The sequence below is a fragment of the Bison bison genome, unplaced genomic scaffold (genome assembly GCF_000754665.1).
Source record: "Bison bison bison isolate TAMUID 2011002044 unplaced genomic scaffold, Bison_UMD1.0 scf7180017864148, whole genome shotgun sequence".
Lineage (NCBI taxonomy): Eukaryota > Metazoa > Chordata > Mammalia > Artiodactyla > Bovidae > Bison > Bison bison.
This window is the reverse complement of record NW_011494720.1, coordinates 7,621,564-7,643,192: the sequence shown is the minus strand read 5'-3', so window position 1 is coordinate 7,643,192 and position 21,629 is coordinate 7,621,564. Positions and strand designations below refer to the sequence as shown.

The 21,629-nt window shown below is 42.8% G+C and overlaps 1 protein-coding gene across 1 annotated transcript in view; it reads right to left on the bottom strand.

Annotated features, from left to right (window-relative positions):
* TULP4 (tubby like protein 4) overlaps positions 1-21,623 on the bottom strand; it is a 198,260-nt gene extending 176,637 nt beyond the window's left edge. The window contains 1 exon segment of the mRNA XM_010840910.1: positions 21,256-21,623. The gene's annotated coding sequence lies outside the window, so the exon portion shown is untranslated.
* Between the last annotated feature and the right edge of the window lie 6 nt (positions 21,624-21,629).

Genomic DNA, 21,629 nt, shown 5'->3' with positions numbered 1-21,629 from the left:
AAAATAGGGCAGGGACTATCACAGACTGCTTACACTAAATAAACCTACTATAGTCTATGATTATAATAGGCTGGCACATAAACTGAGACAAAAGTGAAAACAGCCTTGACAGATGCCACTATTTGGGCACAATGGAAGCTAGGATAAAAACTACCTCTAATTCAGGAGAAGTTTCGTCAGGGAAGAATCAAGAATTTCAGGGAGAAATTCTGGGGACAAAGAGGATAAATAACGAAAATAATATAATGGTGAAAACTATGGTGGCCAGTTTTTTTATAGCTGACGTGTGTTAATTTTAGCTGCAAGAGTCCAAAGTGAGATATGAAACAAGAAAAGCAGCCAAGGGACACCCACCACCCAAGCCCAGATACCCATGTGGGGACTCAGCACTGTGAAACTCAATGAAATCCAGTCCCTGCCCAGAGCTGCTCCCTGTGTCATCAGAGAGGATGGGTGGAACACATGAAGGTCAATGTTACAAGAGATATGCTATAATGAAGGCCAACGAAGTGCAATGGGGCAGAGCTGAGCGAATCTTGACTGAGTGACTGATCCTGGCAACATAAAGTCAGTGTAAGAGCTTAAGGAGATAGTGCAACAGTGAAGGAAAAAAAGCAAGAGAAAGACCTTAACCATGAGCCAAAGGATGGAGAACTTACTGACAAGAAACATATTGACAAGCAAGTCCAGATGATGACATGGAAGCAAATGTCCATCAATAGATAAATGGATAAGCAAAAGGTAGTATATGCATATGATGAAATGTTACTCAGTCTTAGACATTAGGGAAATTCTGACACATGTTCTAACTTGGATGAGCATTGAGGACACTATGCTAGGGACACAAAGCTAGTCCCCAAAAGACAAGTGTTATACAATTCCTTATTTGAGCTATTTAGGTTGGTCAAAGAGAGAGGAAGTGGAATGGCGGTTGACAGGGGCTTCAGGGAGAATACTGTTTAACAGGTATAGAGTTTCAATTTTACAGAAAGAAGAAAGTTATAAAGATGGATGGTGGTCACAGTTGCACGACATTATAAGTGTATTTAATATCACTGAATTGTACCTTAAAAATGATTAAGATGGTAAATATTTATGTGTATTTTTAATATTTTTTTAAATATCCCAATAACAAACACTTTATAATAATCTAGGACAAAACTAACCACGGTTCTAGACATATAGTAGAGACATTCAGATCTGTATGGCAATTTCAAGGGGGATAAATCAAATTATACTGCTTAGGTAAGGAAAAAGTCTTAATGACTTCTAACAGATTAGAATTAACATATTCAATAGATATAAGTGCTCTATATTTGACACTTGCTATCTAACTTCATAATATGTAGCCTTTTCAAAAATGAAGACTTGTTTCTACACACACACATACTAGAATGGGCTTTAGGAATAAAGAATAAAGGGAACAAATCCTTCAAGGCCACAATGGCAGTCCAGGGCAGCACCAGTTAGAAGGACAGCTCAGGAGTCAGACGGCCAGAAGTAAAGCCTGGGTCACCCTCCTGAGCTCAGAGACCTGCCTGAGCTTCTGTGACAAAGGATTGCTGGGAAGATTAAATGAACATACACAAAGTACTTTAATTACCTGCTTGTCACACAGTTATAGTTGCTCAGTAAATGCTAGATATTGCTGTTGTAATGTTATTTACATTACACCCATTAAGCAATTTAAAAACTTGAATAAAGTAAATTATTTTAAAAAATGTAAAAATAATCATTCACTCTGACTTCAATGGGAAAGTCAGGGACAAAGAATCATGAGGCATGGGGAGTACAACTTATCTCTGAATAAAATGAAAGTCTATCAAAATCTTGGCCAATTCCTGCTGAATGGCCCTAGCATGTTAATAAACCACTGGGCAGAGAAGAGGCAAGGATCAGGAAGTGACCTCTACATCACTAAGAGCCCACTGTGCACCTTCCTCCACATTCAAAGCCTCTTCCTAGTGCATAAATGATTAAACCAAGATTCAAAGAGTTTAAGTTAAGCTTATCAAAAAAATCATCAGGCTATTAGTGACAGAGCTATGATCTGATATCTAACTCCAAGGCCTACACTTTCTCCACCAAACTGTGTTGCCAGGATAACAATAGTAATTTCCACTCCATACTGAAGCTGCTTTGGAATAGGAAGGGAAAGCTGTGTAAGGTCAACTCCGGCTGTTCTCAAGGACTCCAGAATGTTTAGAGGAAATAACCAATGACAAAACTCAAATTTAATGTTAACATGACAGAACTATAGGTTAGGAAGAGCTGTGGCAACACTCTGGGTACTCAACACTGGTGTGGCTGTAAGTGACACACACACTCAATACTAGTTCCCCTTTCCAAAAAGCAACTCGGCAATATGCAGAAAGTGATGAAAATCGACAGTGCTAAAGGGAGTTTGGCTAACACAAAGATTAGGCCAAAAATGTTCACCAACAATGTTATTCAGTATCACTCTACAAATTCCAAGAAGTGCATTATGACAGGGAAAAAAAGTCATACAAAAATGGAAAGAGGAAAAAATCATCCTTATTTATAAATAATATAATTTTCCATCTGAAAAACAGAATTGAATGAAATTAGTACTATTAAGAGAATGCAGTAAAATGGAGAACAAAACACATAAGAATCAATTTAAAGCAATGAATGAATCCATGTGTTTACCTAATCCTTCCCTACCTCAAAGTTCCTTATAATGATCAAATATAAATGTAACATAAAAAATGTTTTCAGGGATTTCCCTGGTGGCCCATGGGTTAGGACTCCGAGTTTCCACTGCTGGGGCACGAGTTCAACCCCTGGTCAGGGAACTAAGATCCCACATGCTGCGAGGTGCAGCCAAAATGGGGGGTGGGGGGGAAGGAGGGTCAGAAGAAGTGAAAATGTGAAGAGGACAGGTCAGCAGTGCTAGTTAGTTGGGGGTGCACAGCTGCTCCCAGACTGTCTCCCATCTGTGAACGAAGAGGTGATTTGCTCCATTCTTTATCACCTTTACTGACAACACTATAAAGATCAAAGGTGACAACGTTTATAAAAATGCTCTGAAGAATGTAATGTGCTTTATAAACTAAAAGGTGGGGTGCCTTGTCAAATTTACAATACTAATTTGATTCTTTCTGGGTTGCCATAAGGCACCACATGAAATTGGCCTTCTTGTAAATGCTTTTCTGTTTTTACAGTATTAATTCTAACTTGCTGTTTTGAAATCACTGAGTCTCCCCAGTCCTCAGAGCATCCCAGCTCTGCAGTTCTGAGACAGAAGGATGGTTGCACGTGTTCTATTTAAGACAAGACATGTCAGAGGCATCCCCCATGGTGTGCAGGAGAAAAAGGTCATATGGAATAAAGGGTTTCCCATAACCCACACGCAGCACTCCCAACTTTCACTCAACAGCAGGACTCCTTTAGCACTGCGTTAGAATACCAGGGGCTTATAAATCTTTTAAAGCAGTAATAAATGTCCTTCAGAAGGTAGGACACTCAGTAGAGCAAGGGGCATGTCAGACAGAGCAGCCTTCCAGAGGGTGTGGTCTTCCACTGCAGCACCATTTATTCAGGTGCTCATCACGTCCTTCCCCACAAAGCCAGTAATACTCACGCTTCCTCACAGCCCATGTTTTCTGAGGAGGGGAAAACTGTTTTGAGTTTTCATTTTAAATACACTAATAAGTCAAATGGATAATAAACCACCTTTGTGACTGATGTGCAAACACAACAGATCCTGCACACTTGAGGAGATGACCAATTCCCAAACCCTCGAATTGCACTATGAACAACTCTCAGGATTATCAGACTGCTCTGTCTTTGTCTTGCAATCACTAGGTGATGCTTTCGAACCTGCCTGGATTATTGCGTACAGCTTCGCAATTCAGAAGCGTATTTTAATCCCAATTTAATTCCAACTCATAGAGGGCTCTCAGATTCATACAGGGGACGACCTACGTGTGTAACCAATCAACTAAAAGAGGACTGCTGCTGCTGCTGCCAAGTCACTTCAGTCGTGTCCGACTCTGTGCGACCCCATAGATGGCAGCCCACCAGGCTCCCCCGTCCCTGGGATTCTCCAGGCAAGAACACTGGAGTGGGTTGCCATTTCCTTCTCCAATGCATGAAAGTGAAAAGTGAAAGTGAAGTCGCTCAGTCGTGTCCGACCCTTAGCATGGACTGCAGCCTACCAGGCTCCTCCGTCCATGGGATTTTCCAGGCAAGAGTACTGGAGTGGGGTGCCATTGCCTTCTCCGAGCAATTGACTGTACTTGGCCACTAATAATCCTTTGGGCTATTGTTCAAAACTTCAGAAATCGGTGGAGTACTCGACGTGCCAATGAACCAGTGACCCCAACAAGACAACGACAGCAAAAATATGAACAATCCACTGGTACACCTTGATCTAGTGAATGTGATATAGGAAGATTCAGTTTCACAGGGTTAAAATTACTGGATTTTAGAAAAAAAAAACCACAAAAGGATCCCTTCTGATATCAGGGGATCAGGGCCTTACCCACTGACTCTCCTTGTATATTAAAAATATGATTTAATTTAAAATATTTTATTTATACTCAGGTTTTTAGGAACATATCTCCCACATCAAGCTACTCCGCTTAATTAAACTTCAGCCACAATTTCTCTGAGTTCAAACAATGCTGACAGAAAAATAGGCTATAATTTATTTCACTAAAAAAATTTTTTAATAATTCATTTCACTAAAAAAGAAATTTAATTTTTAAAAAGGCAACTCCAGAATTTGTTTATCAGATTCATCTCCTCAACTTACTGGATTTTTTTGTTGGTAGAGTAGTAGGGGTGGGTAGTATTTTGTTTTGGTTTCATCTGGGGTTTTACTCTTCTGTTTAAATCTGAATGCAAAGTTGCCTAGGAACATTCACAGCCTGGTTCCATTTTCCGTGACCCCTCATCAGCTCTTCCCAGAAAATGCTGAACAGAGAAACACTTTCTAGTCACGACATGAAGAACAGGGGTGTTGACAGCCATGCTCTGCCACATGGACCGGGGAGTAGGGGACACTGGTCTGTAACAGAAAACTCAGAAGCACTGAGGGAAGCTAAGGATGGGGACAGAAAGAAGCAAAGAGCTTCCCAGGCCCATCCACTGGAACAGCGTGTTCCAGTCTCTGGGTCCTGGTCTGTAGCCCAGCTGTATCCTTGCAGAGATAGCCCGAAATCCTTCCAATCACCTTTCATGTGTGACTGAGTTCACTTAGATCTCTCTTACTTGTAACCAAGAGTCCCCTAACCGACAGCAGACTCCATGGTTCTTTCTGTTGACTGTTTTCAAAGAGACAAGATAGAAGCCTGCAGGAGGCAGAGGGAACCCAGCAGGGTCTACAAGTCAAAGGGAGGCAGGCAGCGCCTCAGCACCTGCGCTGGTGGCAGTGACTGAGCAGATGACTGCCTGCAGCCTCATGCATCCTCAGCAAGCCACCCGAGGTCAGCTCTTCCAGTTAACCAACAGGTAACGCCAGGCTCAAAGGGAAGTGAGCTACTCCCTACCCCACACCCCTGCTTCACAAGAGAACACCATCACAAACCGCTGTGCCTGTAGAGCAGAGCTTCCCAGCTGCCGACAGCAAAGCCAATCCAGAGAAACAGAGGCACAATACCTCTAACCCACCGAGTCAATTCCCATGCAAAAGGGAAGCAAACCCCAGCTTAAAACCAGAGGGACACCCATCAGACAGAGCAAACTGATGGTTTTTACGCATACATTTTGTAAACAGAGAAGAAACATCCACTATTTCTTATGTACGTCAAAGTACTTGGTGAAAACATGACCCATTGGGACAGTCACACAACTGTGAAACTGGACTGTCGCTGAACTGTACACAATCCAAAGAGCTACAATGGTAAAACACACTGCGCATATTTTACCACAATTTAAAACCACAAAAAAACATGATACATCAAGAGTCACAGAGACAGCCTGAACCCCCCACCCTGTGACAAACACCACACATGGTGTTACCTGCGACAGGCATGTAAATAACGTGTCCCCTTACCATGGGCAACTCAGGACACAATTGGAGTGACCTGAGAGGTTGTCTGGGTGGGGAGAATAGAGTTGTGGTTTGGGGGAGGTGGGAGTGGGGACTGCTGAACCCAGGCCGCTTTCTCCTAAAATGAGGAGTGATGAAAACTCACTCCACAGTCTATTTCCCCCACCTCCTAAGACCTGATCAGCACGATCTTACTATTTCTAATTCCTAAGTATTTCAACATAAACTTCTCAGAAGTCACTGCTGGTTTCCTATCAGCCACAAACAGATGGCAACCCAGAAGAGTCCTGTTCCCATTATGCCAACTTGGCGGGAAGCTCACCTGCCACCACCTGAAACACTGATCCCTCCCACCTGCACACAGAAGGCTCCCAAACACAACTCCATTCCCACCCAGATGCCCACTGATCAGCATCCTTAAAAGCAGGGGGGGAGTCTCATTACAACTCCACTAATTAATAAACATAAAGAGGGACCACATCGCATCCTAATATGATTACAGGAGACTGCAGCTTTCGTTGCAGTTCCACTCTGCAGTTCAGGCTGGTTCCCGGCCTGATTACACTGGGACAGAATCCAGTTTTCTAATGTATCCATATGTATGAGAATCAGAGCAGATCTTACTCTACCAAACCTGGAGAAAAACCTCTGGAGATGCTAAAAGTTCAATTTCAGACACATTAATACATCCTTAACACTTTATTTACAATGAAACCATCCAGCTTGTTTTTGTAACTCCAACACAGACTTCTTAGCTGCAATTTTTTTTTTTAACTTAAATGATCAAACACTAAGAGAATGCGAGACTGTTCACAAATTATGCCTAAATTAGAAAACATGAGAGCTGCCTCTGTGCATGCAGCATGTGTACATACACACACACACTAGCAAGGAGGGAGAAAAGGAAAGTAGATTGTTGCCTTCATCAGACTCCAAGCAGAGATGCTCCTCTGTGTTTTGTGGACACATGTGCTAATCACCAGGGCCTTAACCACTGACTGCTCCTTGCCTGCTCAGCAAATCAAACAGGACTCTTTGGAATGTTAAGCCAAGGTTTTCTTTAGTAGCGGCAGCTTGAAAGAACTATAGAGCTCACGGTTCTCCTGCCACTCTCCAGTAATGAAACCCTTCAATGGCTCTGCTCCTGCAATAAAAGACCAAAACCTTTAAGAATGGGATACAAGGCCCAACACAAAATGGATCTCTCTCACCAAGGCCTGTGCCTTTCCCCAAGGAAGCAATCTCTGATCTTCTGACCAGATCAAATCTCTTCACAATTATGAATGAATGAAACAGCGTGTCTTTCAGTACAAGTAACAGATAATCTCAACTCAGGTTGCCTTATACAACAGGGAAATTTACTTCACACAGACAAGAGGGAAATTTATTTCACAGGAGAAGTCCAAAAGCAGTGGGGGCTGGACTCTGAGGAACTCTGCTCTCTTCTCGGCTCTGTTCTCTCCCCAGCACCAGCTTCACATTCAGACTGAGGCAACACGGCTGCAGCAACTCCAGGCACCACATTCAGCCAGGACCATGCTCAGAAGAAAAGGACTATCTTTCCTAGTGTTGTCATTTTAAGACTGAGAAGTTTTCCAGAACCTCCTGGTAGAACAGAACTAGGTCTCATGCTTATCCCCATAGCAGTCACCGGCAGTGAGCAGGACCAGCATGACCAGCTGACACAGACCAGGACAAACCCCTGTGCTGGGACAGAGTCATGCAGACAGGGAGGGTATGTGAACAAAGCCCCAGATCCCTTACAAAGCGAAAAAAGGACAGGGGCAGCTAGTTACCAGTCTGAAAGATATGCCGATTGTCACCAAGAGACACCGCCACTGGCCTCGCCCACCTGTGTCTATAACACCAGTGCCAACAGGCTGGAGGGGAGGCCACAGGGCAGAAGAGAAGAGATGCAGGCTTTCAATCAGCAAGTGCGGACTTGTCCCAAGCCTTCTGCTGAATAGTTACAAGGCCATGAGCATACCCCAGACCTCAGTTTTCTGATAAAATGAAAAATACATGCTTAACCTAATGTGTAGGGTTGCTGTGAAGACCAGACAAAACAGCTGATGTAAGAAAAAAAAGGCTTTGTAAAAGCAATGACTGTAACTAAAACTCATAGAAAAAGTCACAAGCCACCAAGAAAAACTCTGAGGTAGGGAGGGTGTAGGGAGGCTAATTCTGGCCAAACTGAAGCAGGTATATAATCTACTAACGGCCATGTGCTTTAAAAATTACATTTCTATAGATTTACTTGTGACCTGGGTGGAGGTTTTCCAACGTGACCTACTGATTTTCTCTAAGAGTTGAGACAGAATAGAATAACGCTACAGAGAATGTCAGGGGTCTGCAGAAAACCAGCTCAGGATACTCTTCTCAGCTTTTTCTTTGATTTCTTCTCCTCAAGCATACATGGCAATCACATTTTCACTGCTTTCTAAATCAAAAGGCAGGGTGGTGGTGTTTCACAAGTCAGAAAAGGCTAAGAAAATGTGTTTTCAGTCAGAAGAGGGGACTGATTTGAATGCACTGTAGAAGCCAGAGGTCACCCACGAGAAAGCTCAGCCCAGCTCACGTGAAGGCGTGTGAGTCATGATGCCTATAGATAGCAAGTGCAGAGGCATCTAAGGCCTCCCTGCTCATGCTATTTTTATCAGGCAGTGTGGGCATGGAGTCACCCAACATGGCTTGTGTTCTACACCTAATTTCCTGTCTGCCCTCCCCACCTCTGACTTCATTCATCTGTCTCCACTCACGGTAGGGTAGAGATGGGTGAGCAAGCCCCAGAGAGTCTCAAACCCATCTAAAGAGTAAAACATGTATTCTTCTATGCCAACCACATTTTTTCCTCATTAGATACAACACCATTTGGGCAATAAAGTTAGAAGACTGGCAGTGCCTAGCACCACAATTCTGGAGGATGAAAGAGTGATATTCTGGGCTTACTTTGATGTCGAGGAACTTACAACGACTCCTCATGGTGAGGGCACCTTTCTGAGACTTAAAAAAATCAACAACATATGATTTTTCACTCCAGTCCAGGCAAAAGAATGAGGTAACAGTGTGAGAGCAAAGACATTCTAGGGAATTGCCATGCAGGGAAACAGTGTGGACAGTTTCAGAGGTATTTCTATGCCCACATGGCCACACAAATGCAGAAGACACTCCCAAGATGCCTCCTAGGAGCAGGTGTGTCTAATAAGACTGACAATCAAGAATATTTTCCCTCAGGCTTCCCTGGTGGCTCAGGGGTAAAGAATCCACCTGCAATGTGGGAGACCTGGATTCGATCCCTGATTCAGGAAAATTCCACGTGCTGCAGAGTAACTGAGCCAAGGTACCACAACTTCTGAGCCTGGGCTCTAGAGCCCAGGTGCGGCAGCTACTAAAGCCTGCACACCGCAACTCCAGAGTAGTGCCCACTCACTACAACCAGAGAAAACCCACACGCAGCAACAAAGACCCTGCATAGCCAAAAATAAATCTTTTTAAAAAAGAATATTTTCCATCTAAATTATGTGTGTAAAAGAATTCTATAAACCATAAAGCTGCCACATTTCACACGAGTGCGGTGTCTGGAGCTCACCTACTCCACAGAACACATTGCCATGTGTGGTCCTGCCTCTTCAGAACTCTCCCCTCTTAAGCAGCATGGTACCCTGGGAAGGATATCAGTGAAAACACTGGTGCAACTGGAAGGAAGGCTAGAGCTTAAGCTAATGACAATGCACTTGCACTGATGTTAACTTCTTAGTTTTGGCAAATGTTCTACAGTTCTATGGGATGGTAACATCAGAGGAAGCTGGGTGAGAGAGACTGAGGAACTCTCTGTACAAAGTATCTTTGTACCTTTTCTGTATATTATTCCAAGATTAAAAGCTTATTTTAAAGTTTAAAACACCTGACTGCTTTATTAAAAGAAAGAAAAGCACTCCACAGGTAAGGACTTTCTAAACAAATGATCAAAGCAGAAATTATGGAAAAAAGATAGATTTGACTACATAGAAAATTTGAACTTTTATACATAAGATGTACTATGAACAGAGTTGGAACTGAAAAGCAACCAAGAAATGAGGAAATCATTGATACACAAGAAGAGGGATACATATACAGAACACAGCAGTTTTTTTTAATTAAAAGAAAGAAAAGGCCACATGCCTAAGTGCTCCATCTGCTTTCACACAACTCAGATCCGTACCTCCAAACTCGAATCTGGGCTCCTTAAACCACGTGTTTTCCCCATTCCACCCACCACCTCTGACCACTCCACCCCCAACACCTGGGGGCTCTGCTATAGAAAGCAGAACTTCAGTGCAGCCTTCCCCATAAGCAGTGAACTCCGGTTAACTTCTTAGACCACTCCCAAAGTGCCCTTCTAGAATCCACGACTCTTTTCTTCTATGAGCCCAATATGTTAAGGTTACCTACCTGGTGCCCATAATAGTGAAAATAGGTCCAACCACAAGAAGAGGGAATCCTGAGAGAAGACTAAGGTGTGCAAAGACCTCCACAGGTCAAAACCAGATTCAAATTTCAGCACCAGCCAATCAGAAAAAAAGGAATCAGAAAAGCATTCACCACAGGTGGGCAGTCGCTTCCCACCTGGAGCCCCATTTACCTGGACTTCTAGAAAGACTCACATATTCAAAGAAAAGCATCTTTTGAATAATAAAATATTACAACAACTCAGTAGTTTACATTAGAACCAACCTATCTTAGTAATCTTTTGGTTGTTGCTATTTTTGTGCTTTTAAATTTAGAAGGGGACTAGAGAATTTGAAGAAAGAATATATTTCTTTCAAGATGTCCCCAGGACTTCCCTGGTGGTCCAGTAGTTCAGAATCCACCTGCCAGTGCAGGGGACACAGGTTTGATCCCTGGTCAGGGAAGATCCCACATGCCGCAGGGTTCTAAGCCCATGAGCCACAAGTACTTGAGCCCATGCCCTACAGCCCATGCTCAGCAACAGGAAAAGCCATTGCAATGAAAGGCCCTAGAACTGCAATGAAGACTGAGTACAGGCAAAAGTCAACCAGTAAGCAAATTTTTTAAAAAAAGATGTCCTCATATATGCATAGTTTATATTATGTCAGAGTTAGAATCATATTAAGAAGTAAAGTCATATTATCGTATTAAAATTAAGCAAAAAGAACACTGAAGTTTCACACATAAAACAGTATAGAGGTCAAGAAACAAAATACTTTTCTTACAACAGTGTGACCATGATTAAGACCACTAGATAAAAATTCAGGAGCTGCTTTCCACAGCTGCTGCTAAGATGCTCCATCCTTCGGAGGGAGCTCAGGCTGCGCTGGGGTGAAGCCCTCACTTCAGCCGGTGACTAGCACCTCGCCAGGCAGCCCCCTCAATACTCGCCCACACCGTGGCCTCCGTCTTGGAGTTTGCCTGCATCTACTCGGCCCTCATCCTGCACAACAAAGAGGTGATGGTCACGGAGGGCAAGATCAATGCCCTCGTTAAAGCAGCCGGTGTAAACACTGGCCCTTCCTGGCCAGGCTTGTTTGCAAACACTTTGGCCAGTGTCAACACTGGGGACCTCACCCGCAAGGCGGGGGCTAGTGGGCCTGCTCCAGCAGCTAGTGCTGAACCAGACGGAGGTCCTGCCCCCTCCACCCCTGCTGCCCCGGGTGAGAACAAGAAAGCAGAAGCCCAGGAAAGAATCTGAAGAGTCTGACCATGACATGGGTTCTGGTCTTTCTGACTAAACCTCTTTAGGAACACATATAATAAAAGGCTGAGTTCTTTGCAAAAAAAAAAAAAGAACAGGAGCTAAAAGTCTGCATCCCAGTTGATTGTACTCTCCAATATAAGATATAATTATATTACATTTTGATATATAACCTTCTGCAGACTTTCTGTTGCCCTACTTACATAGAATTTCCTATGCTATGAGACGGTTCACTTCTCAAAATAACACTAAGTACTTAAGACAGTGCTTAAGGTGAGGTAGATACAAAGAGAGGAGAAGAATTAAACTCAGCCTTAACTTCTGGAAGCTCATTCACGATCTAATCTATGAATGAGTCCAAGCCCCTCAGCACACCTCCTTCCTCAGACAGGCTACGCCTAGGGCTGTAGCCCACTAGGCTCCTCTGTCCATGAGATTCTCCAAGCAAGAACACTGGAGTGGGTTGCCATCTCCTCCTCCGGGGGATCTTCCCGACCCCAAGAAGCGAACCTGCGTCTCTTACGTCTCCTGCATTGGCTGGTGGATTCTTTACCACTAGCGCCACCTGGGAAGCCCCCTATTTACTATACTGTATCACAAAATTTTTCAAAACAACATTAATGAGTTGATCAAAAACCTAAAGAATTCTATTCCATACAGCACTGTAATCATGCAGCTTGTTAATCCTCCAGAAAATGTTCAGTACTGATAAGTTAAAATTAAAGGTTGACATAATTAGATAAAATTGAATTATGGTGATAATTTGTGGACTTCATATATCAGCACATTGCCCTCCACTTATAACAGAGATCTGGGCTGTCATGGCTGTTTAAGAATGGTCAGGAGGAGGGAGATGCAAAATCAAACACAACCAGGATGCTATAAATTCAAAAACGTTGGGAACTGATGCTTGAGTAAGCCACAATGGATAGATTCTGGGCAGCACCCCAATCCGACACAACTTTATTTATTCCCAAATCCCTCAGAATCACCGTTGGGTGAGGAATCAAAGCAATGTATGCCACTTACACACTCACTCCATCAAAGTATTAAAAATTATTACTATTGGAATAAGCAAACTGTGAGCTATCTTTTACTAAGAGTTGCCATATTTTATTCCAAACATTTCAAATATTACAGAATTTATTTCATCATTCAGATATCAGAAAATTCTAAAAAGTTAACCTCCTACATAAGAAGCACAGACTGGGTTGCTCATTTCATGGGCCATGGGTTTCTCATTTCACATTGCCATCTTTACGGCATGCACAAAAATGAAAAAGATTCAAACTATTGGTAGGCACTGGAAAACGTGACCTGAGTTAAGCCACATTCACCCACCTACCCGTCCCATGATCCAACCTCCTTAAACTCCTTTCTTTCAGGTAAGTTAATTCCAGGTATGACTTTTTTTAAGGCATTCTTATATATGACAGATGTTAATTTTCAGATGTTAAGACAGACACAAATTTTCTGATGTTTTAACATTTACATACGGTAACTAAAATGTCAGCTGAAATGTCAGCTCTGGGTGTGCAGGCTTTCATCCACAGCATTAGCCTAACTTCTTATCATGCATGTTCTGATACTCTAACCTTTGGAGCTTAATTTGCCCATCCAGCTAAGAGGCTGTCTGAAGCTTAAGAAACTGATTTATGGGTGAAGATGAGCCTGTATATTCTTAGCATATGGAACCATCACTACTGATCAACTTTTCAGGAATATTAAAACTACTCCAGTACTAACCAGCATGTCCTCATGGAGAGGACCTCGTGGAGGGCCTCTGACAACACTGTTTTGTCACGGCTATCACTGACAGTGCCACGTGTTTCCCCAGGACAGTATCATATACTCTCAAAAGCCAAAGATGCAGGAAAGCTAAGCATGGGGACAACAACACAGTACTCAAAGTATGTTCTACATAAGACTCTTGATTTCTCTTGCCAGAGGCTAAAAATTAACAGACACACATCATGTGTAACTGCCTCGGAAGTCTAAACTAATCTTCCCTTTATTGTTTGCAAGAAACTGGTCAAAGAAACATTCAATGGGGATGAAAAAATTCTGAACCCAGTGACATTTCTCTATATCTCAGTAGAATTTGAAAACACTGAGCAACACTTTTAGAAGGCAGATACCAAGAAGCCTGTAGAATTGAGTGTCCCAACTAGTAAAAAGCTTGGGATCAACAGCTGAGACTTAAAAGGAAAGGCTGAGGCTGTCATAAAAATTATTTCTGAAAAAGGCCAACTTCTTAGTCTTAATCAGACATGAACAGATATCATACAACCAAAACTTTAACCCAGGAGCTCTACCATGCCCATTCCAAACAGGGAGGAAATGTCCAAGTATTAAGACTACCAAAAAAGAAATAGCATAAGTAACTGTAACAACATAGTAACTTCTATTATGAATTTCCAAATCCTTTCACATCCGTTAAGGTCTAAATTAAGTCTTTAATTTTTAAAAAGTGAGAACTTGTGAATCTTAAACTGTAGTGTGTATTATCTTTCTCAAAGCTCTTTCCATGTTGACTGTAATTGTGCTTTTGATTAAAAATAGTAACAGTGAGAAAGATGTTCAAGTAAGGCTATATTATCTGCACAGACCTCTGCACACCTACAAAATAATTTTCTACACTCTACAATCTACTATTCCATTATTTTTGGAGGTTTTCCATAAACACTAATTTTCCATTCTGTTCTAAAAATACTCTTTCTCTGAAAGGTGGGTATCCTTGTCACCATACAAATGCAAAGACTTCTATTTCTGCCTGCTGACATCAGAGAAATAGACCTGATTTTGAATTAGCCACATTTAAAGAGAAAACAGCATAATTTTAAAAATCCATGAATAATCCAAAATTTTAATTTTGACCCATTATTTTCTATGAAAGACAGAAATCAAATAGAGTTGATCTACTTGTATAGGTTCTAACATGACAAAAACAAAAGTTAAAAGGAAAAGACCAAGTTTATCAGAGTTTGTAGTCTTTTATGCAGATGTAATAATTAATTCAATGTTTCTGATCAAAGAATGTATTTAATTTTACCTGAATGTGTGGTGGTGGTTTAGTCACTAAGTCGTGTCAGATTCTTGTAGCCCCATGGACTGTAGCCTGCTAGGCTCCTCTGTCCATAGGATTTCCCAGGCAAGAATAATGGAGTGAGTTGCCATTTCCTTCTGTAGGGGATCGAACCTGAGTCTCTTGTGTCTCCTGCATTGGCAGGCAGGTTCTTTACCACTAGCGACACCTGGGAAGCCCCACTTGAATGTGAAGCAGGTGTCTATCTCCTTGTCTCCCTGGAATCACCCCTTTCTTTAATAAAAAAGCACCCCAACTTACCTTTGATTCAGTTAAGTCTCTCAGTCCTGTCCGATTCTTTGCAATCCCATAGACTGTGGCACGCCAGACTTCCCTGTCCATCACCAACTCCTGGAGTTTGCCCAGACTCATGTCCATCCAGTCGGTGATGCCATCTCATCCTCTGTCATCCCCTTCTCCTCCTGCCTCCAATCTTTCCCAGCATCAGGGTCTTTACCAAAGACTCAGTTCTTCGCATCAGGTGGCCAGAGTACTGGAGTTTCAGCTTCAGCATCAGTCCTTCCAATGAATATTCAGGACTTATTTCCTTTAGGATTGATTGGTTTGATCTCCTTGCAGTCCAAGGGAGTCTCAAAAGTCTTCTCCAACACCACAGTGCAAAAGCATCAATTCTTCAGCGCTCACCTCTCTTCACAGTCCAACTCTCACATCCATACATGACTATTGGAAAAACCATAGCTTTATCTATACAGACCTTTGTGGGCAAAGTGATGTCTCTGCTTTTTAATACGCTGTCTAGGTTTGTCATAGCTTTTCTTCCTGGGAGCAAGCATCTTTTAATTTCATGGCTGCAGTCACCATCTGCAGTGATTTTGGAGCCCAAGAAAATAAAGTCTGTCACTGCTTCCATTGTTTCCCCCTCTATTTACAATGAAGTGATGGGACCAGATGCCGTGATCTTAGTTTTTTGAATGTTGAGTTTTAAACCAGCTTTTTCACTCTCTTCTTTCACTTTCATCAAGAAGCTTTCCTACCTTGTTGATTCCTGGACTCTAAAAACAAGTTCCATCTTTGTGGTGCTGTCAACTTTGAGCAACTGACAAATTACCTAACAAGGCTGATCATATTCTCTCTCCAGAAAAATGAAATCTTATGACACAAGAATGAAATCAGGGGGTGCTGTCTTTTGAGACCATGGCACCTGAAACAGATTGCTCACTAAGTGGTCCCTGGAGCCTAGATTCTCATAGGTATGATTCTTGGCCTCCAAAGCCTAGTTGTCCAGCATCTTCTATGCCTACAGTTCTGTAACCTCCCTTTTTCACTCAATAATTTATAATGGGCATCTTTCCAGACTGGTTAATACAGACATATCATTATTTTCAATGCATGCAAAGCACCCTAATGAGTTCTTTACTCAGATTATTTATGAAATAACTGCATACAGTAAATAGTTCTTACTATATACATATCTTTGTTAACTTTTCCTATTATTTTTCGGGATAAATTCCCAAATATGGAATTGCTGAGTTAAATGCGAATTTTACATTCTGATACATAACAGTTGCTATTGTGGACTTCCCCTGTGGCTCAGATAGTAAAGAATCTGCCTGCAATGCAGGGGACCCAGGTTCGATCCCTGGGTCAGGAAGATCCCCTGGGGAAGTGCATGGCTACCCATTCTAGTATTCCTGCCTGGAGAATTCCATTGACAGAGGAGCCCGGCAAGCTGCAGTCCATGGGATCACAAAGAGTAGGACATGACTGAGTGACTAACACTCTACACTCTAAGTAGCTATTTAGAATGAGTGCATCAGTTTATAAATCTGACCAAGAGTACACACTTCCTTCATCTTCACCAGCATTGAGAATTACTATCATCCTTATTCCCATTCCAAACTGGGAAATGCCCAAATATTAAGACTACCTACCAAGAGGAGGCATACCAGAAGTAATCATAATAATATAATACCTTATATTAAGCTTTACCAAATTGTTTCACATCCATTACGGTCTAAATTGAGTCTAAATTATATTGCCGACACAATCACTGAAAAATGGTGTCTTAGTTGGCTCAGATTGCCATTAAAAAATACCATAGTCTGGGGTGGCTTAAACAACAGAAACTTATTTCTCACAATTCTGGAGGCTGAAAACTCTTAAGATGAAGATGCCAAGGTAGATTTCATTTGAGACTCTTCTCTTGGCTTCTAAGTGGCTGCCATCTGGCTATAGGCTCAAATGACCCCTTCTTTGCACATGGTGGGGGTGGGGAAGGAAGTGTTGCAGAAAGGGTTAGTGAGCTCTCTGGGTGTCTGTCTCTTCTTATAAGGGTACTAATCCCATCATGAGGGCACCATCCTAACCCTAATTACCTCCCAAAGGCCCCATCTCCAAATACCAGCACACTGGGGGATAGGGTTTCAACAAAAGAATTTGAGGGAGAAACATTTGGTTTATTACAAATGGTATTTTATTTTTGCTTTTTTTTTTTTGGCTGCAGTGCGTGGAATATAGGATCTTAGTTCCCCAACCAGAGATCGAGCCTGTGCCCCCTGTATTGGGAGTGCCAAGAAAGTCCCTTATTTTTGCTTTTAATTTCATTTCTTTAATTACTAGTAAAATTGAACATTTTAACATATTTATTGATCATTTACTTTCCCTTCCCTTGGAACAGGAAGAGTACAGGATAAGCCTGGAACATTTCGTCACACCACAAAGCAAGAAAGCTACTACAAGCCACTGGTGGTCTGTCATAAGGACTCGGAGCCAACCTGAATACGTCTATCTGACTAGAGATACGGCAATTTGAGTATCAAAAGGACAGTAATTGAACTCAAACACATCACATACAATAAAACACAGAAGTTCATAAAGATCCTCAGAAAAAGAAGAAAAAAAAGACAGAAAAGAACCCTCCTCCATCCCCACTGGAGAACGTCAGGGAACCAATGCATGATTTTAAAAAGTGGTATGCTAAGGCATTTCAGTCACGTCCAACTCTTTGCGACCCCATGGACTGTAGCCTCCCAGGCTCCTCCGTCCATGGGATTCTCCAGGCAAGAATACTTTAGTGGGTTGTCATGCCCTCCTCCAGGGAAACTTCTGAACCCAGGGATGGAACTCGCGTCTTTTATGTCTTCTGCATTGGCAGGCAGGTTCTTTACCACTAGCGCCACCTGGGGAGTCCTAGAAAGTGGTAAACAAAGGGAAATAAACCTTCCTATACAGAAGGCGATGGCACCCCACTCCAGTACTCTTGCTTGGAAAATCCCATGGGTGCAGGAGCCTGGTGCCTGCAGTCCATGGGGTCTCGAAGAGTCGGACACGACTGAGCGACTTCACTTTCACTTTTCACTTTCATGCATTGGAGAAGGAAATGGCAACCCACTCCAGAGTTCTTGCCTGGAGAATCCCAGGGACGGGGGAGCCTGGTGGGCTGCCGTCTGTGGGGTCGCAGAGAGTCGGACACGAGTGAAGTGACTTAGCATAGCATACAATCTATAGGGCTTCCCTCATGGCTCAGTCGGTAAAGAATCTGTCTACAATGCAGGTTAAGACCAGGGTTCGAATGCTAGGTCAGGAAGATCCTCTGGGGAAGGAAATAGCAACCCACCCCAGTATTCTTGCCTGGAGAATACTATGGACAGAGGAGCCTGGCTTGCTACAGTTCATGGGGTCTCAAGAGTCGGACATGACTCAGCAACTAAACCACCACCACCACCACCATACACTCTATACCTCAGGACAAGTCCTTCATGTTCTTCCATATACATCATCACTGTATTAGGTGGGAAACAAAAACATCACCTGCATCAGCTGCAAATTTCAGAAAGACACACCATGTGTCACTATACACATAGAAGGGAAATTACAGGACCCACCAAGGATACAATGTACATCTTAGCTTTATCCCCCACTGTTCCTATATTTTTAAAGGTACTGAGCACTAGAAAAACAACTAATCTGATTTTGTTTTCATTAAACAAAGGTATCCATAATTTTCAGTGAGAGCTCTTGATCATCATGTAAGCACCTTGGTTGCTAACGTTTGGTGTTAAAATTTAGAATGTTTATAAACAAAATGTTATACACACACACACACACACACACACAATGGAATATTATTCAGCCTTAAAAAGGAAGTAGTAGATGAACCCTGAGAACATGTAAAGTGAAATAAGCCAGTCACAAAGGGACAATTACTGGATGATCCCACTTATATGAAGGACCTAAAGTAGTCAACGGAGAAGCCTGGTTGGGCTGCTGTCTATGGGGTGGCACAGAGTCGGACACGACTGAAGCGACTTAGCAGCAGCAAAGTAGTCAAACACTTAGAGAAAGAAAGTAGAAGGGTAGTGGTCAGGAGTAGGGGGAGGAGGAGGACAGACTAGGATGGAAGTTAATGGATGCAAGTTTCAGTTCAGGAAGATGAGTAAGCTCTGGAGATGCTGGTGGTGATGGCTGCACAACAAGGTGAATGTACTTAATGTCACTGATCTTACATTTAAAAATGCTTAACATAGTAAATTTTATATTATGCATATTTCATCACAAAAAACTTAGAATGTTTAATATGTTTAAAAGTTTAGTTGACTAAATTAACATTATCCCAGCCAAATTAAAAGACATTTGACGTCTAAATTACATATTCCCTGCAGTTTCACTAAGGGCAAATGTACAATTTGGGGAAAGCTTCTGGTAATACTGAAAATACTTCCCAGGGTCCTAACTAGGAACCAATGAAATAACTAAATCAAAACATTTCATAACAGAAGTTTTACTCAGTTTTTTAATGCATGTGATGAACCACATGCATAGTTGGGTCACTCAATCTATCTTCAGTCTTTCTCCATCTACAGAAGAGAACAGGAAACAGTCTATAACTGATACTGTAAATGCAGTGAAACAGATGAAGAACAATGTCCAAGCCTAGCCCTGTGCATGGTAGGCACTCGAAAAACCTTTTAGAAATCCAGATATTCAGTGAACCTTCAGCAAGATCAAAAGACCACCTGGGCTTCTCATTCAGTCCTCAAAACCACCACAGCGAGAGCATTGAAATGCATCCTGAAAGAAGGCTGCTGTGTTGTCATTGTTCCTTCCTTACTGGGGATGGTTCAGTGTAAAACAGATTTCATGAACCATGTATCCTTTCATGGATTAAAAAAAAAAAACTTTTTTCCAGAATTTTGGTGGTGTTCCTCATTAAGTCATCTCTGACTCTGCCACCACATGGACTGCAGCACACCAGGCCCCCCTGCCCTTCTCTATCTCCTGGAGTTTGTTCATGTCCACTGAGTCACTGATGCCATCTAGCCATCTCATCCAATGCCATCCCCTTATCCTTTTGCATTCAATCTTTCCCAGCATTGGGGTCTTTTCCAGTGAGTCAGTTCTTGGCATCAGGTGGCCAAAGTCTGGAGCTGTGGTGGGTAACACATAAACAAACAAACTGCCACTTGCACAGCTCCATATGAAAACTAGGAAGTTCACTATGATACATCTTTTCTAAATGAAGTCAGTTCTAAAATAAACAGTAGTAAATTCATTACTATTTCTCAGTCACAGGAAGTAACTGGCACTCTACTCTTCTCCCAGGTCATAAAGCTCCACTGTGTTTAAAAAAAAAAAAATCCCCCTATATATCTCCCTATATCCCTAACTCAGAATTACATACTTCTAACTCTAGAGGTCAACACCTCCCCCATCACATGCAAACACTGCTACTTTCACAGCCCTTACTAAAATAGAGCACTTAAAATTCTCCAAGGAAATTCACATCCTCCAGCCACTCTGACACAAATTAAGTACTATGCCATAATTCAGGAACTAAACACTAGATTTTGCTATACAAATTTATTCATATACTTACATGCACAACAGTAAACAATCAATAAGAAGGGAGGCTGAGATCCCCTCAACACAAGCAGTGGCTATCACTGTACAATGTTCGGATCAGCTTCCAAACCACCCGGCCAGATCGCCAGTCCAGGAGGCCGCCTCCTGTTTGCAGCGGCTAGGTGCCAAGGTGCCCTGTCACTTCACATCCATCCCAACCCCAAACCCCAGCAAACCGAGCTGCCTGGCTCCAAGGGTGAGCATCCTCCAGGGCCACAGCACCACTCCCAGTGGCCCTGCCTGCAAGAACTCAACTCCAAGGAATGGATACCTGAGACACAACACTAAGGGACCCCCAGGTGAATTTTCACATTCTGCAAAACCTCAGGAACAAATTTTTTTCCCTTTTTTTTTTTTTAAGAACCTGCCCAACTAGGTATCCTTAAGGTGCTGCCGCACTACTGCAAAATACAAAGAGGAGGAGAGCCCTCAAGGGGGAGAAACCCAGGGCCGAGCTCCCTGTAAGGGGAGTTGACTGTCCACAAGAAGTGTTTCAAGACTTTCTGATCACCACGGCCCTTTAGCAGGTAAGTCACATCCGCCCCCGACAGGGCTGTGTCACCCTAATTTCCTTCCAGAAGGCGAGAAGAACCTCACCTTTCCAACCTTGAAGAGGTGTGACGACGAAAAGACACCTCTCCCTACTAATGGTCCAGACGGGTCAAACTTCAGAGGCGGCATCCTGCACTTTGTTTTTAGCGCAGGCAAGAGGGGAAGAAGGGTTGGCGTTGGGAGCGGAATCCCCGTGATTTGCCAGAGGAAACGGCACCGACCAGACAGCACACACGCCAGCCTTTCCATGCAGCTGCCACGACAGGTGACCGGGCGGCTCTGCAGACTCCCCCGCTCGCTCGGGGGGCTCCACGGAGGTGGGGGGCGGGGGTGAAAGGTGGCCAAGAGGCCGGGAGGGAAATCCACTCGGTTCAGACGCCGGGGACGAAGAGGGGCAGCACCGTGTCCCCGGGGGAAAC